The sequence below is a fragment of the Palaemon carinicauda genome, chromosome 13, assembly GCF_036898095.1.
Source record: "Palaemon carinicauda isolate YSFRI2023 chromosome 13, ASM3689809v2, whole genome shotgun sequence".
In the NCBI taxonomy this organism is placed as follows: Eukaryota; Metazoa; Arthropoda; class Malacostraca; order Decapoda; family Palaemonidae; genus Palaemon; species Palaemon carinicauda.
The window spans coordinates 18,225,031-18,237,530 of NC_090737.1; positions in this window are offsets into that span (position 1 = coordinate 18,225,031).

Below are 12,500 nucleotides of genomic sequence, written 5' to 3' on the forward strand. Positions count from 1 at the left end.
AACAATGGTTTGATTTTAGAGTATCCTTCTCCTAGAAGAGCTCCTTATGATCAGCCTTCATTGCATAGCTTTCTTTGACCGTGTTAATCATGAAGGCCTCGTTTCTAAACTCGAACAGAAGGGAGTAGGTGCTCATTTTTAGTATCAACATTGAGTTTTCAAGTAATATACTGCAAAAAGTAGTTGTTGGTGGGTACCATAGGGGATTTTAACATTTTGTATTCCCTAGAGTAATTTTCTTGGTCTATCACTTCACTTACAATATAGACATATGTGGTTTCGCCTAGAAAACAAGCGTATCATAGGGAAAATATACTACTTTCTTTGCATCAATTTCATATAATTCAAAGTAGACATATGGTTGCCAAATCCCTTAACTGTGATCTAGCTAACAAAGTCCAAAGTATGACTATAAGTAGGTTAAGGACAGTGGCTCTTAAGTATTAAGATCTTTGCATTGACAGTGTCTCTTTAATTATATACAACTCATTTGAAATTCTAGATGTGGTTTCTTATTGCAAATTATGCTTTTGAGAAACACATTCGGTCTATTTCTCCTTCAGTTGCTCAAAAAATTTGCTTATTTAGAAAGTCTTATAAGATTTACGGTGACCAATCTATGCTGATGAAAGGTTTGAATTCTTTCATTCTACCTTATTTCGAGTATTGTTCTCCTGTCTGACTCTCCCTTTCATTTGTTGGACGAAAACCTGCTGTCTATTTGATTTATTACTCCTGATTTGGACACTAATCTCTGGCACCGTCGTTCAGTCAGTTCTTTATGTATATCTAAATATTTAGGAACTATGATCTCCAATACAGGATCGTTATAATTTGAGTTTAATGAAAGATTGAAAAAAGCAAAGCAGACAATGACTAGGTTGAGTAAAATTTGAAAATCAAATCGCCTGAAATTATGTATAAAAATCAGGCTATATATCCGTTTAGTGAGATCAGTGTTATTGTATGGACATGAGTCGTGGTATGGCAATGAAAAATATCCAACAGATTTTGTAAATTTGAGAACAAAGCCCTCGGAAGAATATTGGGAGTTAAATGGCCGGACAGGATTGGAAATGAAACTATAAGAGAGATTACTCAAGTGTCGTATGTGGATGAGTCCATGGTGAAGTGTAGATGAAGATGGTTTGGTTATGCTCTTCGCACTCCACAAGAGAAATTAGTTCACCAAACTTTCAACTTGGCTTTACAAGGCACCAGAAGAGTTGGAAGACCCTGGCCTACATGGCTGAGGACTATGAAGCGTGAAGTGGGAGATGGTGAATGGAGAAGTATTGATTTAAAAGCTCAAGATAGAGTCGACTGGCGAAATCTAACCGAGCCCTTTGTGTCAATAGGCTTAGGAGATGATGATGATGATTTATACTGCTTAAGATTTTTCAGCTTTTTTACCATCCTTTATATGCATATATTCCTATGCTTTATGCAGTTAATCCTAACAGTGTTGCTTTCTTTATCAAGAAGCTCAGTACTACACAGTATTCTAGAAGTATTATTCCGGCTGTCACCAAATTGTGGAACGAGATGCCAAGTTGGCGGTTCAATGGGTAGAACTTCAGAAGTTCTGACTTGTTGCAAATGCTTTTCTGTTGAACAGATTGATCAAAGTCTCGTTTTTTAACTTATATATGACACATCTAACTTGACGTTGTTACTGATCTTAGAATATCTTATATCTTTTTTTAATTTTTATCATAAATAGTTTATTCGTTTTTTTTATCTATTTCCTTTCCACGCTGGGTTGCTTCCCCAGTTGGAGCCAGCATCCTGCTTTTCCTATTAGGGTTGTAGCCTGGCTAGTAATGATGTTAATGATACTGAAATCTAGAGATCTTTTTCAAATTTCTTAACACAATCTACTTCCTTGAATTGAAGAGGTAACAAATTTACGTATTCGCTATGACCAAACTTTTATTATTATAAGAGTTATTTCGTCAGAAAATTGGATCATTTGATCTTATTTCACAATGTTAAAAAAAATTGGTAATTGATCATTTTAATATCTATTGGTTGCGTTCATTTAATAAAAAGTGAGATACTTAAATGGAACAAGCAAGATGTAAGTAACCCCGAATCTTCAATATACACAGATAAGATCTAGCTTAGAGATGATTCTGGGATCATGTCCAATTTTGTATGAGAGAGAGAGAGAGAGAGAGAGAGAGAGAGAGAGAGAGAGAGAGAGAGAGAGAGAGAGAGAGAGAGAGAGAGAGAATATGTAGGCAAATTAAGCAGTTGTTTAATTTTCAATTCAAATTATTAATTGTAATTAGATATCCTCATTGTAGAGAGAGAGAGAGAGAGAGAGAGAGAGAGAGAGAGAGAGAGAGAGATGAAAAGGTGATAATGAACCGCATGGAGAAAACGAGATGAAAGTAACATCTGGTGTGTCAAGTCACCATCTGGGCTGTATGATCAAATCATAGAAATTAGTCATCTTGGAAGAGTGAAAAGAAAAATGGCTTCAAATAAAATTATGAATTACGACACGCTATGGTAACAGTAAATGACCAAGAAATGACTTCGCCAAAATACTTTAGATGCTCTTTGTGCTTTCTGCTTCACTAAGATATTCTCTGATGAGGAAAATGTCTTTATGTCCAAAAAGGATAAGTGTTACCAGGTGAGGATATTATAAAGAATGGATTTACTAGATTTTATGTATCCTGTCACCTGTGGAGTTTTTTAATTATTTTTGTCCTTATAATTAAATTACACATTTTTTTTTATTTATTTATTAGGTCGAGCCCAGCTCAATTAATTGTCTTGTGGCCACTTAATAAAAAACTAAGATGTTTCGCAGCCCTATTTTCTAAAAATATACACATTTAGGAACCCCTCGTAGATTGTATGAGAGTTCAGCACATGATTATCCAAAGTAGTTAAAACCGAGTATTTAGGGCTGTGGTGGCCTAATGGAAACGTCCCTGTTTGGCGATCGGCCGGACTGGGGTTCGAGCCCCGCTCAAGCTCGATAGTTTCTTATAGTGTCTGCAACCTCATCATCCTTTTGATCTAAGAATGGGGTGTTTGGGTGTAGGTCTACCAGCTGAGTCATCAGCAACTATTGTCTGGTCCACCGTGGTCTTAGCTTGGGTAGAGAGGGAGCTTGGGTGCTGATCATAGATATCAATGGTCAGTCGCTAGGGCATTGTCACTATCCCTTGCCTCTGAGATTCATGAGCTATTTTTAAACCTTAACTTTTAATTCAGAATCACAGCTTCAACTTTTAGTTTACATTAAAGTTATTTTTTAAGAAAGATTCTTCAAAGAAGCCAAAGAGACAAAAAGTTCTCTGATCTGAAAAAAAAAAATTTTCCTGGTTAGTAACATGTAATTCTATACACAAGGAATTCAGTTATATGGATTCAAACCCACGTACTGTAGTTCAAAGACTATTGTGTAACATTTACTGTTAAAATAACATGTGGAAATACATGTAACGTTCCCTTTACTGGTTCTTTTTTATCTTTTAAGTTAAAGGGTACTTATTTCTTTTAAATTTTTAAAAATACAAACATTTGCCCACACACATATATATACATATATATTTATATAGGTGTGTGGTGCACCTCAATAGTACATCACTGGTTCGCGTTTGCGAGGTCTACAGTTTGATCACGACCAGCCTCTACCAATTAACCCAAGAGATCAGCTGAGATCCAGAATGCTAACACCTTTCAGTGCCATCCTCTCCAAGGGAAATTATGTATATATATATATATATATATATATATATATATATATATATATATATATATATATATATATATACATATATATACATATATATATATATATATATATATATATATATATATATATATATGTATATATATATATATATATATATATATATATATATATATATATATATATAATACATATATATGTATATACTGTATATATATATATATATATATATATATATATATATATATATATATATATATATATATATATATATCCCACAAGCAATTTTCCCTAAAATAGAGTGGTGACAGATGGTGCTACCCTCTTGTTTTCCAGCAAAGCTTTTTTTTCTGATATTTCATATATTTGCATCTTTTATCGATTCACACTTTTTTAATTAGAATGCAGTAATAAGTGTATTTTTTCTATATGAGAGAGAGAGAGAGAGAGAGAGAGAGAGAGAGAGAGAGAGAGAGAGAGAGAGAGAGAGAGAGAGAGAGAGAGAATTAGCTTTCTGTTACACCGTCAGTTCTCATTCGGGCTTCTTTACTTTCCTGTGTGTAACCCGAGACTACAGCTGAGTATCCAAACTATTCATTGGCCCATCCGTTTGGGTAAAAGACGAAAATTTCTGAATGAACATTATTTGAGTCTGGTTTCTTTGGCAAGACACCAGATAGCATCGTTCCTGTTCAGTAACTTTAGTTCGTTGTTTGTGTATTTGCGAAAAGATTATTCTGTAACAGGGAAGTGATTCTTTAGGTATGCGTTGTTTGGAAAGAGTAAGGGGTACTTCTGATTCTATTGTTTTATTTATTATATTTTGATTACTTATTCATGCATGTTATTTCCTTGAGTGATTATCTTAACGTTCATAGTAAATGCAAGGTTAAAAGGTACGTTTTTTTTTTTTCGGGAAATTTTGTCAAGATTTTCCATTTTTACACTGTTTATAACCAAATAAATATTTCCATAGTCAGTGACCATATTTCGATTTCATTTTACATAGAAACTTACACATTCAATCAATTGAGTTACTGAGTAAAAGTATTTATGGAATTATTGTTGTGAGATTGTTTCATATCTGGAATTTTTCCCTATCAATAACTTCATTGCCATATGAAGTTTATTTCAATGGGGTACTGTTGCACTGATATAGTTTAAAAAGCAATTCGTCGCTCAGCCGTTCTGTAGACAGTTTCATGTCTCGTTGAGCTGTAAAAACAACTGCAACATTGCAAAGAACTATTTTAGTAGAATGCGATCCACAAAGGTTTACCCACAGCTGACCCAGAATTTCTAGCTGTCTCTAGGTTAGCGGAAGTTTCTGAAATAAATCCAATTATAGGTAAAATGGGTATAATACACGTATGTTTTCTTATGAAATACCATTCCATTTTATCTTTCTCTTACTTCTTTAAAGAGATATTGCAATAGATTAGTGACATGTTAAGCAGTAGTATTTTCAAAAGCTTCGACATCAAAGATGGTGTTTAAAGGTTTAAAGGCCACTCATGAATGCCAGAGGCAAGGGACAGTGATATTACCCCCATCAAGCAGGACAATGCCCTAGAGACTGACCATATTGCATATGATCAGCACCCAAGCCCGGGTATTTCACATATCTTGGATTGAAATTAGGCAACAAAATATCTGTGAAAAATGAAAGTTTTACAGATGATTAAATTTCAGAGAGAACGATAAAGACTACTGGTGATCAATCTGAACATCAAGACTGGTTTCATTTATTGCTCGAAGGGGTATTCTAGAGATCTAATGATAATGTTAAACCTTGAACGATATATTTTGGCTTGATTTAGAACACTCTCCATTATTCATTGAAGGCAAATAAGCAATGAATGGGAGTTTTAGCTTATACAAAACATTATGCAAAACCTTAGCATAGGTCAAAGACTGCATAGTGAACCAATGAGATCAACATGTGTCTGGCGACACTAATTGCAAACTATTTTTAATCGAGTATTGGGTAGTGGTTGAATTTTAGGGTCAAAATGGGTTACCGAATACCTCGTTATTTATTAAAATGATTTTTATCGTGAGTTATATTTTCAAGAGAATTTAGCTTTAATACAAAAGTGGTAAAAATTCTTCAGACATATGTACACATAAGTGCAAAATTGGTGAAAGTAAGCTTTCCTGTTTAACATGTCTTCTATATTATTCACTATGGGTTTTCTTAATCATATAGCATGAGTCTTTAATTAGTTTCATACGTCCCTCGCGCTGGTAAAATTATCTTGGATCACCTGTTTTACACCTGTTTATTTTAAACAACTTATTTCATTACCCCCTGGCTTCTTGATTAAGCATATGTGAAGCTTATCTCATGGCAATGTTTGCCAAGTACCGTCCCACGAGTTGCTATAATTTTCAGAGGCACACTTACCCACTCTTCCTCTTGAGATTTCAGTTTTAATGAAAACTTAAGACAATGAATAAAACTAATTTCGGTGATGGTCCTTGAACAAGATATTAAAAACGCTTTACCAAAATTACAATTGTTTAAAGTTAAAAAAAAAAAAAAAAAAAAAAAAAACATTCTATATAGGATAAGATGAATTTTTTTTTTCATTTCATCCAACGAACCTTCAGAAATCATAAGTTTGGATCTCGATATCATATGATATGTTTTCAAAAAAGTACATTATATTGAGTTAAAAATTTGCTATATGGGATAAGATCAAAAGTTTGTTTTTTAATTTCATCCAACTATGCTATATAGGTTAAGATGAAAAGATTTTTTGATTTGACCCAACAAACTCAGAAATCATGAATTTGAATCTCTATTATCATATGATATGTTTTCGAAAAAGTACATTATATTAGGTTAAAAATTTTCTATATGGGATAAGATCAAATTTATTTCAATTTAATTTCATCCACAAAGCCTTTAGATCTCGATATCACTTGATAGAAGAGGAAGGAGTTGAAGGTGATAAGAAAGATGGAGGACAATGCCATGGTGTACTCCCGTTTGTCAGAGATCTTCTTGAGACGTCGCCAACACATCTGCATTCCTTTGAATGCAGAAACAGAATGACATGCTGGGGGATGTGACCGACTAGATGTGCTCGTAGCAACAATTCCATTAGAAGAGTCACGTGGTGTTGATGAAATAAAAGGAAAGATAGTTACTGGGGTTTAAATTGATGGATTTGAAGTTTTATGACATCCTGACGTCGAAGGTCATTGACGCCGAAAATGAATGCAGGAAGAAGAAAATTTATTAATAGGTGTTAGTACTGTACAGTTGGCTTCATTAATACCGGTACACTTCACGTGAAGATAAGCAGACGTTAGTGTACCGGAATGAATGAAGCCAACTGTACCAGTGGTTAACAATTGTGTATTTAGAAAGGAGAAATGGAGAAAAAAGATCAATTTTTCAATTTTTTGGAAAAGTTAATCAAGATTGAAGAAGAGGGTTCAAAATAAAACATGAAAAAAAAAGAAATAAAACATTCGGAATAAGACTTTTACTCCACTTTTAAATGAATGGAAGTACCAAAGCGAGTTTACAAAAAAAAAAAAAAAAAAAAAAAATGATAATACAAGACACGTGTCCCTTACCAACCCCTTTTCATAACGAATTTAAATACCGGCTTAATAGAACACCTGGCTTGGACATCATCGATTAACCTTCCGGATAACTTTTACAATACGTCATTTGATTTGACGTTCTCTCTCTCTCTCTCTCTCTCTCTCTCTCTCTCTCTCTCTCTCTCCTCTCTCTCTCTCTCTCTCTCTCTCTCTCAATTACCGGCTAAATTGTCATGAGGACGTTGACACCAGATAACGTGACCAATAAAACCGACATCAATAGGAGTATATAAACTTGCTTAAGACAACATTTAGTTATTAATATTGATGCTAGTGTACGCGACCCGTCTAAAATGACGGCTAAATATTTAAATAGCTAACACACACAAATTCAACCATTCCCACCCCCTCCCCCTTTTCCTCTCGGGGTATTCCTTCTGCACTTACCTTAGGGACGGGGAGTGGCCGAATAGATAGATATTTGTGTGGCAATGCCGATGAGCGCGACCGGAAAGAAATATATACATGCACACACAAAAACACACACCCGCACACACACACACACACATATATATATATATATATATATATATATATATATATATATATATATATATATATATATATATATATATATATATATATGTATATATATGTATATATATATATATATATATATATATATATATATATATACATATGTATATATATGTATATATATATATATATATATATATATATATATATATATATCTATATATATATATGCATATATATATATATATATATATATATATATATATATATATATATATACAGACACTTGTTCTTTATTTAATAGGGGAGATTACCTAAGCTACAAGCCTAGTTTGAAAACAGGATGCAATAAGCCCAAGGACTCTAACAAGAAAAAATAGCCCAGTGAGGAAAAGAAATAAGGAAATAAAAAAAACTATATGAAGAGTAACGAATAATGAATATAAGATATCGAAAGATCAGTAACAAAGTTAGAATAGATCTGTCATTGATAGACTATGAAGAGAGACTCATGTCAGTCTGTTCAACATTAAAACATTCGCTGCAAGTTTGAACCTCCGAAGTTTCACTGGTTCAACTGTCTGATTAGAAAGATCATTCCACAGTCTGATCACAGCTGAAATAAAATTTCTAGGTCTAGAATGTTAATTATGATGAAAACATTATTGCGTCAGAATTTATTCACAGTCTGGTCACAGCTGGAATAAAACCTCTAGAATGTTAATTATGAGGAAAACATTATTGCGTCAGAATTTCTTGACAAAAATCTAAAGAAAAAAAAGAAAAAATAATCTTTGATTATAAAGATTTAAGATATATTGATTGAATTTGATCCATATGGTATAGAACAAGGACCAGGGAGACCGTTCATTACTGAAATGCAATGGGGGAAGCCTTGCAGTTGTACCATGAAGTAAAAATTGCAAAATATTGCACAGAACACTGAAAGAGAGGGTTTTAAAGAAGAAAGCTAAAAAGTTGGTGCAGGAAAAGACCGAGAGGATGCTGAAAGACGCCATGGTGACGCTTACAGGTCTCCGCGTGAGGCTTACTGACGGCACTACCCTCCCCTTCTCTGGGATTTTGTTATGAAGGGAAGGTCGGTTGCCATAGCAACCATACCCATACAAAATGACGAAGCGTTTTGTCGTTAATCATCATAAAATAACTTCCCCTTCAATCGATAGGTTTATATGTGGCAAAACATACAAGGGAAACTCCAACACATGTTTTACTTTATATATATATATATATATATATATATATATATATATATATATATATATATATATACATATGTATATATATATATATATATATATATATGTATATATATGTATATATATATATATAATTATATATGTGTATATATATATATATATATATATATATATATATATATATATATATATATATATATGTATGTATGTATATACAGTATATTTTTTTTAAATAAAATTATATATATTTTGTAATTGTATAAACTTCTAATTTCTAATTGTTCTAATTAAAGAACGATAATTTATCAGTGATAAGATTATGTAAATTGTCTTTTAGTCTTTTCCGTACCTCTAGTGTTAGAAAACCAGTTTCTAATAAAGAATTAGATTATAAAAAATAAGATGGTTTTAGAAAACACAAGTCCCTGTTAATACCAGAATTCAAATGTATTATCAATCGATACTTTTTTCAAAATATTTGATAATCAATTTATTCAAAAAAGTCAGAAATTCGAATTTTTCAGAAATTCTCGGAATTCGCTAATGTCCAAAATTTGAAAACATCCAAATTCGAAAAAGTCCAAAATTCGAAAATATCTGAAATTCCCAGGATTCGCAGAAATCCAAAATTTGAAAACGTCCCAAATTCGAAAAAGTCCGAAATTCAAAAATATCTGAAATTCGAAAATATCCGAAATTCAAAAATATCTGAAATTTCCTGAATTCGCAAATGTCCAAAATTTGAGAACGTCCAAAATTCGAAAAAGTCCAAAATTCGAAAAAGTCCAAAATTCGAAAATATCTCAGATTCCCGGAATCTACAAATGTCCAAAATTCGAAAATGTCCGAAACACTCCTTGGAATAAGCAATTGCTGTTAAATGCTTCACCAAAAATTTGCGCCGTAATATTAATATCTCCAAAGCTTTCATCTGGTCCACGTCCATTTCACGGAAAAAAAAAAATGCGTAATTAATAATAATGTTCCCCTCCTGTGGAGCATAGACGCCAACTCTCTCTCTCTCTCTCTCTCTCTCTCTCTCTCTCTCTCTCTCTCTCTCTCTCTCTCTCCACTTAATCGAACCCGTTGCTATGACCGTTACTAAGGACGCTAAACAGTAATGGCATTTTTCTATTCCCCCTTCTTAGTTTTTTTTTTTTTTTTTTTTTTTTTTTTTTTTTTTGATAGCATTGGAATAAAGAATAGTTTCATGGCGTGGTTTTACCATTTTCGCCTTTATTCAGCAAAATACTATCGAAATTCCTTTGAAATTTACTTAGGGTAATTTGGATTTTTCATAAATGACCAAGCCTTGAATATATTACATTTGTAGTTTCTGTAAATTTTGTACTTTTTTGCCTTCGCCAAAGTCGAAAGTTTTGCGAAAATATTTCTTAGTTTATTTCTTTGTTTGTGTGTTTGTATGTTTGTTTGTTTGTTTGTTTATGAGCAACTTTAACACAAAAACTACTGTACTGATATTGACCAAACTTGGTAGTCATGTTGGCTATGACCAAAGGATGAATCTGTAGCATTTTGGATGAAGTACATAACGTACAAGTACGTAGCAGTACATTGAACATAATTGCAATGTTATGTAAATGGCAAATATTTTTCTCGCTCTTTTTTTCTAGTTTCTGAACAACATTGCGCAAAAACTATAGAACTAATTTCAACGAAACTTGGTGGATGTGTGGGGTATGACCCAAGGACAAATCCATTAGATTTGGAAGAAAATATAAGCACGCAGTGGAGTTGAGAGCAAAATAAGTCTGCTTGGCGTGGTGCAGGCATGCCCTCTACTGAGTGTCCCTTTAGCTAGTTAATGGGTTTTTTTTTTTTTTTTTTTTTTTTTTTTTTTTTTTGTAACTTTCTCGTTTGATTTTTCTAGGAAAACATTTTTTTTCTTCTTCTTCTTTTTGTACTTGATACCACAGTTCTGTTAAGATTAAAGTTCTTCCAGTAAGACGTCCTCGACATGATAATCCTGTAATTAAGAGCAATTTTACCTCCGACAACGAATTTGGGAGGAGGTTATGTTTCTCCCCCTGTTTATTTGTTTGTTTGTTTGTTTGTAAACAAATCCCTGGCCACAATTTTACTCATAGAGGAGTGAAACTTTCAGGGATTAATTGCGATGTTGAGATGTGGAAGTAATTCAATTTTCAAAGTCTTAGGTCAAAGGTCAAGGTCAAGGTCGAGTAAAGGGTCGACCGAATTAACCCTAACCTTAACCCCTAGTTCGCACATGGTTCTTGCAGACTTCAAATATGCCTAGGGTCTAAATTGATTCTGGGAAAGGCAAGCTGATTTCGAGAAATAAGCTACCTTGGTGGAGGTCTGAACTCTCAGGTTGCTTTTCTAGTTACAATATACGTTCTCACCTCATAAATCATTTGAAAATAACAATCCAACGTTTTATGACCTACTTTGAAAATAGCGTTCATTCTCATCGCTAATTTATAAATACTAAAACTTTGAAACAGCTGGCGTCCCTTTGGAGAATATTATAACATTTCATTGGACACAAATATTTGTATATATAAGAACTAAATGACGAAAGAATGTTTTAAAAATAAAGGACACGATTGGAAGTAAGAGACGGTTTGACAAAAAATATTTGATCTGGAAATGCTTTGATTTTAAAATGCTTTAACTTTGAAATATTTTGACAGGAAAAATTATCGATTGGTAAATGTTTCGGTGAGAATATTCCTCGTCCACCAAACTCTTTGACTTGAAAAAAAAAAGCGCTTCGACTCTCAAATGCTTCAATTACGTAATCCTTCGTCTAGCAAACGCTTCGGCTAGAAAAATACCTCTTCAAATAAATCCTTCGTTACCAGAATACTTTGTCTCTGGCTAAAAATAAAAAGCTTTAACTAGAAAATTCTTTAGTCCGGAAATAAATGGAATGGAAATCTCTTCCACTCATAGATTCCAGGCATGAGAGCAAGATTATGAGTGTGTTTTAGCTATAAGAATTTTAGTCCAGAGATATTTCAACTGGAAATAACGCTTCCAGTCATAGACTCCAGACACGGGAGCAAGATTATGCTTATGTTTAGCTATAAAATTCTTATTCCAGAAATATGTCAACTGGAAATAACGCTTCCAGTCATAGTCTCCAGACATAGCAGCAAGTTTATAAGTGTGTTTTATTTCCTGGACCGTTACTCAGGCTGTCATTAGTCACACCAGGATAAAGTTTCGTGACTATCGATTTACTACCGTCATACCTCGTGACGAGATCGTTAGTCACATGGCCATTTAACTATGCGTTTATGAGAGAGAGAGAGAGAGAGAGAGAGAGAGAGAGAGAGAGAGAGAGAGAGAGAGAGAGAGAGAGTTCAATTGATAAAAATACAAGAGCTAAGTATGTATAAATAATGATATTATTACATACAGATGTTGAAATTCGATTACTTACCTGAAATGACCATTTCCTATTTTGACTTCAGTTGGAT